We start from the raw sequence: 10,396 nt of genomic DNA, 5'->3' as shown, positions 1-10,396 counted from the left end.
TCACCTCACAGAGCGGCCCGGGGCAGCGAAGAGGTGGAGGGAAATGAAAGCTCACAAAGCTGGGACGGAGCTCGCGGCACCGATCCTTAACCAGAGCTGGCAGGACTGGGGTTCTGTCTGCTGTTGTATTTATTGCAAATTAAAAAGAAACACCCTGCTCGCCTCAGGCTGAGCTGAGTGTAATAATAAGCCAAATTATAGAGTCACGGAGTTGTAGAATGGCCTGGGCTGAAAAGGACCACAATGCTCATCCAGTTCCAACCCCTGCTGTGTGCAGGTCACCAACCAGCAGCCCAGGCTGCCCAGAGCCACATCCAGCCTGGCCTCGAGTGCCTGCAGGGATGGGGCATCCACAGCCTCCTTGGACAACCTGTTCCAGTGCCTCACCGCCCTCCGTGTGAACAAATATCAAAGACGTGCTCTGAAGTTATGTTTCTAAGCACATCCAACTCGTTGATTTGTGTTTTTCACACAGGAATAATTCTGGCCTTAAAAGAAAGCAATATGAAAGTGGTTTAAACATTTGTTATTCAAATATCCCACATATACCAATAATAGCAGTCGGTACCACAGGCTGGTGTGACTTTTGCTGGAATGCATTTCATGTTTTTGTTTGTTGCCTTTTAATGTAGTGGAATACCTTGCTTTCCTAATAACAAGATTGAGGACTGAAGAGTTGAAACTTGTGAGTTGGGCAACTGGGGAGCAATTGTAAATGCTTTGAAATAGTGATACCTAAACAAAAATATATCATTTTCTTTTCCCTTGCCTTTAGGAAGCTTCCTGAAAGTCTCCGAGTTACGTACTGAAACTTTGGTTCGAAACTAGGAGTGTTTCAAACTGATCCATTTTCACTGAATATCCATTACTCCCTCAAATTAGTCTCAGTAGGCTTCATGGTATCACCCAGAATGCAGCTCCCCTTCCTCTCCCAGAGTCCTTCAGACACATTCTGCACTCTGCTGCTTTGCCAAGTCATTGGGATGAGTACAATGAGTACCATTCTTTATTTTTGGACTGAGACTGAAATCTCTGAAGGTGCTTTATGCTGCTATACTGCAGTTTGTTGAATTGTTAAACTTCTTGGGTGTCCACTTGTTGCCTACATTACCTTCTATAGAGCCACCTTTAGTTTTGGTGGCTTTGTGCTGAGGAATAATTAATTGGCTATTCAGCAACTACATCTGCATGCAGTAGTCACTTTTGGTTATCATTATGGTTTATACCCATTGAATAGACATCGTGAATTCAAGAGGACACTCAATTAACATTGTTATTTAAAACCTATTCCAAGTATGTTAATTGATTATGTGGTAAATCTAATTTATCTGCTTGTAGAAATTGGCAATATCATTAACAATTGCTGTGGGGGGGGGGGGGGGGAAAGAAGAAAGAAACGAGGGCTTCTCTGCTTTTTTCTAATCAAATATTACCTACATTCAGTAATAGCTGTGATACATCTCATCTTCTGCTCATGTAGATTGTGATTCTTCATGAGCAAACCAATTAATTAAAATGAAGAATTTATTGGGTGCCTGGGACCATTATGTGAAGCTATTAGGCAAATCTGAATTGGAAGTCCCAAAATAGAAAGGCTTGGACTTAAAAGAGACTGTAATATATTAAAATTACATTAGTTGCTAGGAGAGGAATAACGTTACTTTGACAAATTACTGAGTAAGTTACTGATACAATCAAGGAAAGAAGGGCTGTGGTGCTTCCTGAGCCATGTTGTACCACAAGAAGCCGGCTCAGAGTGTGCAGCAAGGAATTTATGGCAAGACATTTATGCACACTCTTTTTTTTCTCTCATTTTTTAGCCTGGTTTTCTAAGAAAATGAAGTTTATGCAATCAAACCATCTGTCCATTTCTCCCTTGTAGGGCCAAGGACTTGACCAACTCATTGGCCAATTTCAGATAGGTTTAAGTGGGACAGAAAAATGTTGAGCAAAATTAAGCTCCTGCAAGTTTGGAGACATTAGAGAAGGGATATGTAAAGAATAACCCCATAAGTGCCCTAAGAGAAGGAGAGACAATGTGCTCAGACTCAACTGAATAATGGAGGATTTACCTGGAGGAGGGACATCCAGTTTCTTCAGAACATGGGTTCTCACTGTCAACCACAATGCATGGGAAGCTCAAGAAGGTTGGCCATAAGAGAACTGTGCTTTTTACTCTTGCCCTTTTCCTTTGATTGTTTTTCCTCTTGCTGCAATTCTCTTGTGCTTTCTTTCACCTTTGCGCTGTCAGTCTTGACTATTTTTGTATCTAGGGATACCATTTTCCTAATAAGAATTGTTCAATGGAGAACAATGAGTTTTTTCCTGAATGACCCAGTGAACACAGCAGTGAAATAGATCAGACAGCAGAGCTTTATTATTTTTTTTAGTGAATTAGAGATCTAAGGCTATACAAGTGAAGGTTGTCCTATGCATCTCACAGCCCAACCATTTAGTCACCAAAACTTAAGGAATGTACTGGCAAGGCATATGTCATTGCTTCTCCAGCTACAAAACACATTCTGACTGCAGATTTTAGGACCCTTTTGTCCTGTGACTGAAGCACTCTAATGCATAACAAGATTGTTTTAACACTCAGTGTCACTTGTTAGTTGCCAGGAATTGAAGAAACAAAAAAGTTGGACCTCAAGAAGCGGTTTCTTGTGGTAAAATTGAGCTTGCCTTTGTGTGAGGCACAGTCTGTGATGTTAGGGGAAGTCACCAAAACCAAGCTTTGTGTATCTGTCTGTGTCTGAGTGTCCTCCTCAATAGCCAGGTGAACGCTGTCGGTTGATGAAGTGATCTGAAATGAGGACAAGGGGGGTTTGTGTTTTAATACAGACAGTGTTGTGCTTCTTAATATGCAAAAATTACACCATTGGGTATCCCAGACTGGACACCCAGTTTTGACATTTGTTTTCTGGTGCCTCAGTTCTCACTGCAAGACCTGAATACTGACTGCATGTAGGAAAACACTGGAATGTGAGTCAGCAATCGCAGAGGCACTCCTTGTACCACGGTGTGCCCTTGTGCCCCATTATTCTCGAGCTGACTGCTGCCATAAAAACTATTCAACAGAAATAGCATATGACAAATATTAGGACTCCAAATGAGTTAAAAAGCATTTGTTAAATCACTAATTGACTTTAGGCAATGGTCAGATGATCCACCTTATAAGAAACTTGCAGTTGAAAACCCCAGCACTCCTGAGGGCTGGCATTTTCCACAAGAAAAATAGTAATATTTGAGCTGTGCTGGTAATAAGAATGTTTGTATGGTTGAAGGGATGATATTTTAGTTATTAGGCACTCTCTGACAGCACGTTATTTGCATAGCACAGAAGTGCTGCGAGGCAGGGATCTTTGTGTGCTTCGGTTCTGTTGTGTTTACACTACAAATCAATCTGAACAGCTAAGTGAAATGCAAACGGTGATAATGCTCAGGCAGGTGGATGTGCTGTGCAGTGAGAGCAGCTGCACACAAAAGATGCACTGTGCCTCCAGTGAGTGCAAGCAGGCAGGAAGAATTTCTTAGGGGAGCACCATGCAGATATAAGAAGCATTTTGGCACAGCAGCCCGGTGGTGTTACTGTGTGGAAGTGTTTGGTAGCATGGGGAATCCTGCTTTCTATCTGAATGATTCTGAGGGAGCAATGGGTTTCCCCATTCTACTGTTTTAATAGATAGCAGTTGGACGCTCTGTTTTATGAGTTAGAGGAAAATGCTGAACTTGGGAACAGTGACTACAGACATGGATGTTTTTCTGATACACAGTAATCCCCAGTGATGATGTTTTCCTGGTGCATTTCCCATTGGGCTGGCCAGACTGGGAGCCGTGGCAGATGGAGGAATAAATAGTTCAGTGAATTCTGAATTTTTCCATCCCCTGTTTTTTTTCCAGTCTTGTCAGATGAGTCTGTTTTTTTCACCATCTTTTGTTTTTTTAGTGCCTGAATAAAAGCCAGAGTCTGATATCCTACAGCTGGGAAACAGTCTGACCTTGCAGGAAAGAGAAATCTTTGGCACTGCAAGATAAGGACAGTGAGTGATGAACTAATGCATGTGTCATTGACATTGGTATCTGTGACAAGTTTGCTTTGTTTTAAGGACCTGCAATGGCACTTGTAAGTAGAGTTTGGAGAGAACTGTTCATATTCTAGAGTTAATTCAAGGAGAGAAAACAAACACTCAGGAATCTAGCTATAAAATCTGAAGACATGTAGACAAAGAACTTTAAGTGAAACTAAAATTCACTCGCTTGAACGGCCGTGTTCACCTTCATTTCCATGTTCACAGGAGTGCCATCTCCATTAGTGATATTATCTTGGCCTCCCAGGGCTGGAAATAGATAGTATTACTTTCAGGGTTATCTCTGGAATACAGTTTTATTCACTTCTAGTTTTGTACAGTTCAAATGCACCAGAAATGCACTCAGCAGAGGTGCGGTGGGGCCAGCAGTTCCCTGCAGCATGGCATGAGAGTTCCCTGCAGCACGGCACTGCTGTCCCCATGGCATCCTGCTGACTTCATGGGTAAGTGTTCCAGTGTTGTTGGAGAGCTCAGTGATGACTGCTGCAATTTGTGTCTTCTGGTCATGTCCTTGTGGGTTATTTGTACTCCATTTTATAACGTGTACTGTGAGCTTTCTGTGAAGATGCTGCATAGATTCAACAAAAGGTGCACTGAGCAATGTGGATGTAGCATAACTTATTAACTGTGTCTCCTGCAAGCTGCATCTTCAGATCCCTTGCTTGTCCCATGTTTTCAGGCCCCTTTTCTTGAGGTTTAGTAGATTCTGCACTCTCCCACACACTCCCAAAGGAAAAAAAGCGAGAGAGAAAGAAGAAAGCTGTGTGCTTTTTCCAGAATCAAAAACTGATTCACAGAGCTGTCTTAAATTCCGAGGCCCATGTAGGCTCTTTCTATTCCTAAACCTATTCTCAACACCAAACAAACAAAAACAACTGAAAAAGAAAAAAAGAAAACAAAAACAAAACCAGCCCAAACAAATAACCATCAACAACTCTATTAGCATTTCATGAGCTTATTTTGTTGGATACCTGCTGGCAGCTCCCACTCACTGCCACATCAGCTTTCCCTGCAGCTCTCCCTGCAGTACTTCCTGCAGCTCTCCCTGCCTGCCCAGCTGCAAGGAAATAGGAATTCCCACAGAGGTTGGCTTTACTTTGCATACACACGTAAGTGAGGCTAACAAAGCCAGGAGCCTCCAAGAACCTTTTCTATGAAGATGCTCCTGACAGAAGTAATTAACAGTTACAGCAGGCAGGTTCTGGTGTAGAAATGACATCAGAAATTGATGTTTTTGTCTGCGAAGAAGTGTAGCTTGCTGTTTGGCTTGGGTCCATGCAGATCTGTAAGCTCAGGAAAAAAAGATCCCAGGAACTGTTTGGTTTTGCAGTGATTAATCCCGATGAGCTCAGTGTTTGGAAATGCTGCAAAAAAAAATTATATATATATATATATAATAATAATAAAAATAATAAAAAGGGGAGAGAAAACCTGGAGCAAAGCTAGGGAAACGCATAGCGGGTGGAGAGGGGAATGTCAGAGAGTCGGTGCCACCTAGTGGGTGCTCCAGGAGAGCCAGCATCTACCAGGCTGCAGCATCCCTGCAGGCATTCAAGGCCAGGCTGGATGTGGCTCTGGGCAGCCTGGTCAGGTGGTTGGCAATGCTGCACATAGCAGGGGGTTGAAACTAGATGATCTTTGAGGTCCTTTTCAACCCAGGCCATTCTATGATTTTAAGATTCACTCCCCAGAACGCAGGTCAGGCCTTGAGATTAAGAAATCATGGATGAGGATGTGACTGCAAAGAAGCATCAGTAAGCACCAATAATTCAGGAGAAGGAATAGTTTGTAGGCTGTAGGGGTGACAAAAGGGAATCAATGAAATCCCTGCACAGCCACTGCAGAGCTTTTTGCCTGCAGTGTGACACACAGCCTGGCTGAGGTGCTGCTGGGAGTGGCAGGGGAGATATGATGCAGTGTGCATGTGTGATTTATTCATCATCATCTGCACTGTAAGTGCTTGGAGGCAATGGAGCTCGTAACGTTTTACAAGCATTTACACAGCACATTTACACTGTGAATAAAGAAGCACTGTGGCCACTAATAAGAACCTTTGTGTGGAAGTACTGCATTATAAATAACAAGCCTTTAGAGTAAAATGTACTCGCTGGTGTTATCAGCCTTAGATGGAGGGTGCATATGATGTTCCTGAAGCTTTCATGCCAAGAGGTGGCTGGGTGGAGAGGGGAAAGCAGAGAGAGAAAAGCTGAAATGTTGTATCAAGGAGCATCTAACAACATGGAAAAATCCTTCTTCCTCCCCACCAATTGAACGCTTGTGAGGAGGGTTTGAATTGCAGGCAGTTTGCTTTGCACCCATACAGAGCTGTGCTTACCATACACGAGGCTGACACTGGGCAGAGAAAAGAGATACCTGCTGCCTATTGGGACAGATGGCTGTTGGCAATCCACTCGTTTCAGCACATACCCCAAATCCCTGCAGTGCAACCCAATTCCCTGCTGCTTCTCTTTAGATATTTTGTGCTTTTTGGAGCCTCGCTTGTGCTCACCTGCTAGAGAATTGATGGCAGTAGCTGTACATGCGAGTCGATTGCAGCATGTTGTAACTATTACTCTTCCAAGGGGATCTCCTTTTCAAACCGAGCCCCATAGAAGTTCCCAAACTTACACACAGAAACCATAAAGAGCCTGGAATCTTGCTTTGGCTGTTCTTCTTGCATGTTGCATTACTGAAGAAAAAGCCTAAACACATAGGGAGGAAGTGACACAGACACATTGCATATGATGAGGGCACTAAGCGAATGGAAAACAGAAAGCGGAAATTTGGCAGAAGCTGTAGGAAGATTAAAGTACATCTGGAATAGAGCTCTTTTTGCTCCAAGGGGTTAAAGAACCCAGATGACTGAAAATCAGAATACATCAGTGAATATTTTAGCTATTGAATACCAGCAATGAAGAGAGTTTATTCCTCTTCTCAGAAGAGAAGCACATTGTGTGATGAATATTACGTATATGAGACAAAGACTGGAATGCCTGCAGACTGTTTTGTTGGTTGACATACTGGTTCTGTTAAGTTCACCATCAGATTATTGAACATCATATACTTAAGATTTCACTTTTACTTTCTTCTGACTTCACAGTTTAATATGTGATCCCTTTGTTTTAACTTGCCTCATGACCTGATGTATGACTAATGTCAATATGCAGCGATAAAACTTCCTGTTAGAGTCAATCCTGAGAAACTCCAGTGATTTTATTGTCAATCTGGACTCACACCAATGCTACAGAGGGGATTTTTTTTTTTTCATCTTTATTTCCACAGTAAAAGTAAGAGGCCCCAGCTGAAATACGACAGCCAAGCTGCGTTTTGGAGCAGTTTGAAGTGCAGAGCTGGACCTGGAGCACGCCGTCTGGATCTTTTTCTAATTAAAATACTCTTGGTCTACTGTTACAGAGCTGAGGAGCTTTTGAAGTCAGATGCTTATTTTTCACTTTTGCGGAGTATTTTGAGGGAAGAGGGATGTCTGTGCTTCGGGGCCAATAAATGAAGTTGGAGAGGTAGGGTATAGTAAGCATAGATGAGATTGCATTGCAAGATTTTTGCCCATTCCAGAGTTGTTCACTCTGAAACATGGAATTTTTGCTGCATTTATCACACTGATATTTGGAAACGTGTTACAGAATGGGCTGTCTGAACTTTCCTAGGCTGCCTTTTTTCCCTCGGGTCAGCATGCTCTGTCTGTGAGGGCTCCGTTCGTGTGTTCCAGAACAAATACTGAAACTTGTTCAAGAAGTTTTATATGATTTCCTGAAGACACTGGGATTAGCGAGGATGGCCCATCCTCTTCATCCGTCACTTACAGCCAATTATGCAAACATTTGTCTATGAATATCACAGACACTCAGACTGGTCTGAAACAAAGGAGGATTTTCTTTTCACAGAAAGTGATTTTCCATGTTTTCTGAGTGGGAATCACAGAGCCACAGAAACATAGAATGGTTTCTTTGAATAGCATCTGAGATACTGTGGTTCCACAACGAAGTCTGAGAGGCTGGATGGCACTCCATAATGCAACTTTTGGGAAAAGAAATTGTTTAAACGTGATGGTGGGGCTATTAACTGCCTTCTCATGTCAACCCTCTGTTTATAACTGAGATCCAGAGCATGCACTGATGCTCTCCATCCTGTCAGCATGTCAGTGGCAGTGAATGGAAACCTCTGTGCAAATCAATGGCACCAATGAGTTCATGCTTGCAAGAAATCGGTTCACTTTTTGCTGAGACAAGAAGCCCTCACTGTAGCACAGTCATGTAATACATGAAGAAGGAACAGTGTATTCGTCTGCCAATTTTAACACCTTGTAATGAGAACATATACCGACAGAAACATGTCTTATGAATAAAGTGCTGAAGTGTTCTGGCTCCCAATTAGCGCAGTTGTGCCTGCTATTAGGTTGGTTTGTTGTCCTGATGGGTTGGTTGCTTTAACACTGCTCAGATGGGATTAAATGTTAATTTTCACATTTATTCATTGCAGTGTATGGATGGCACTGATGTGTGAATTTCTCAGCAGGCAGAGTAACCTGCTCACTGCAGAAGAAGCTGCTCTTCTTGACTATGGAAGGTGCTTCTCTCTGACTGACACGAGGTTTTTGGAATCATCCTGCATCCAGGCCTTGGGGCTGAAGCTGGTATGAGATTCTTCCTTCCTCCCATCCTTCCTGTTAGGCAGACTTAGCTCTTTAACTATGAATTTTTACAATTTATGTTCAATTTGCCCTCTATGAATCCTCAACAACAACAGCATGTGTCCTGATCCAATGTACTGCCAAGTAGAATATGACCCTAAGGAAAAAGCAGGCAGACTTCTGCAAACCCTGCTTTGTGTGGCTATTCTCTCAGTGGTGTTTCAGACCCTGAGATGTACAGGAGAAGCGGAAGCCGTGTGGATCTCCTTCTGTCACAACCTCGATCAGAGAGAAAGTGCTGCTCGGTAACCTCTGTGTAGATGATGCTGTAGGCTTCCAGCCTGTGTCCACCAGATGGCACCAAGTTACTGATGCAAGTAAAACCTTCTGCCGACTGTGACGGGCACTGCCGTGGTTCTGATTGGAGTGGTTGAAGTGAACGAGACGTGCCTTGGCTTTATCTTTGGCTCTCTTTTCTCCGGCAGCACTAAGTCCTTCTAGAGCTGAAGCAGTCTGTTTTTGTTTCAGACTTACTGCGATGAAAATTTTTCCTTTGCTCTTCCATGAGGTGACTACAGAGATGGAAATAAAGCCCCGACACACAAAGTTCCTGAGAACAAAAGTTCTGTAAGGAAATACGTCTTCCATGGGTATACGTGAAGGTGGTGGGACCTGAAGGAGTCTTCTGGTTGTGTGGATCTTTGTGAGAGGCTCTTTCTGCCTATCCTACCCTTCCATTGTGGCAGGGCACTTTTGTTGGAAGCCAGTGCCCTCACCCACCCCGGCTCCCTTGTTCTCTTGTGTGTCGCAGGCTTGCTATGGAGCTGAATAGGTTCTGTTCACTGCAAGATGCTGTGGTGTTAGTGCTTTCATTCTGTCAGAAAGGATTCGTTTCTAACAGCTTCAGTCAAAATTCTGGCTTAAAAAGCATATCTGGTTTCTGTTGACTTAAACTGACTTGCACATTTGGAGATGCATGAAGTGGTCACTGAGGCATGCTGTCCTCAGAGTGTGGCTGTTTGCTACACACATAAGTAAAGCAAAACTTTTGTCTGTTGTGATCCCCCTATCTGGGCAGATTCTGGCATTTTATGTGGGCAGTGTGACTGAAGATGTTAGCTACCCAAACCAACAGCATTTAAAGTTCCACAAAGTAGTAAATGCGCTCTTCTTCCACGTGATTTGAGAGTAGGTTTTGTTTAAGAGAAGGAAAAAGGAGTTGTGAGGTATTATTTCAGAGCCAATAAAGGGATGACAAATAGCAAACAGGAAAAAAATCCTTCCCCAGTTTCATCAGAAGTCATCACAGAGTCCAAAGATGTTTACTATGCCACTAAATAAGGAATTATAACAGTATGTTAGCGTTCGTCTCAATTTCCCAACAGCTGATCACTTTCATGTCCTGGTTACATGCCCTTAGAAAAAAGGAAGAACATTCTACTGTACTACACAAGGCAAGGACAGCAGGACAAGCCTCAAGCTATCTGCTCTGAGCATCCTGTCTGTGCTCTGAGCACCCTGTTCTGCTCCAAGCATCTTGTTTCTGCTTCTGATTTATTTGGACACGTTGCATAAATGCCTTTTGCTTCTCTCTGAATTAGAGATGATTTTTCTCTTCTTCTTCCCACGCATTATTTATTTACACTGTAAAGATTTTATC

Source organism: Tympanuchus pallidicinctus, unplaced genomic scaffold (assembly GCF_026119805.1).
Source record: "Tympanuchus pallidicinctus isolate F22 unplaced genomic scaffold, pur_lepc_1.0 scaffold22, whole genome shotgun sequence".
NCBI classification, from domain to species: domain Eukaryota; kingdom Metazoa; phylum Chordata; class Aves; order Galliformes; family Phasianidae; genus Tympanuchus; species Tympanuchus pallidicinctus.
Note: the sequence above shows the minus strand (reverse complement) of the source record.